Raw genomic sequence first — 515 nt, 5'->3', positions numbered from 1 at the left:
AGTGAGATGATGAGTAGAAAACAGCTTGATGGTGCTGACACTGATGATGATGATGGTCACTTTGTACCTGAGTCATGGTTGATCTGTTTCTGTGTCCATAGTCTTCATAAATTGCACCTTATCCAATGGGACACAAATACCACCACAGTGGGTGTTTGAAAGCAGTAACGCATGGAGCCAACAACATCCCCTACCACAATCACAGAGCCTGGTAAGGAGACTGTCACCACAGTGTCATTTAAACCCTCCACTAATATCACATCCTCCAATCAGAGTGTGACTTCCTCCTTATGGATGACCCTTATATTAGTAAGTGATAACTGCTGTCACAATGGGCGGCTGTGGCTTAGGAGGTAAAGCGGGTCGTCTCCTAGCTGAAAAATTAGCAGTTTGATTCCCAGCTTGTCCAGTCCATATCTCAAAGTGTCACAGAGCAAGACACTGAAGCCTGAGTTACTGCCAGTGATGACACCGGTGTGTGAACGTGTTAGTGCAATGCATAAAAAAGTGCTATA

This window comes from Monopterus albus, unplaced genomic scaffold (genome assembly GCF_001952655.1).
Source record: "Monopterus albus unplaced genomic scaffold, M_albus_1.0 scaffold327.1, whole genome shotgun sequence".
NCBI classification, from domain to species: domain Eukaryota; kingdom Metazoa; phylum Chordata; class Actinopteri; order Synbranchiformes; family Synbranchidae; genus Monopterus; species Monopterus albus.
The sequence above is the reverse complement of the archived record's forward strand: the minus strand, read 5'-3'. Positions refer to the sequence as shown.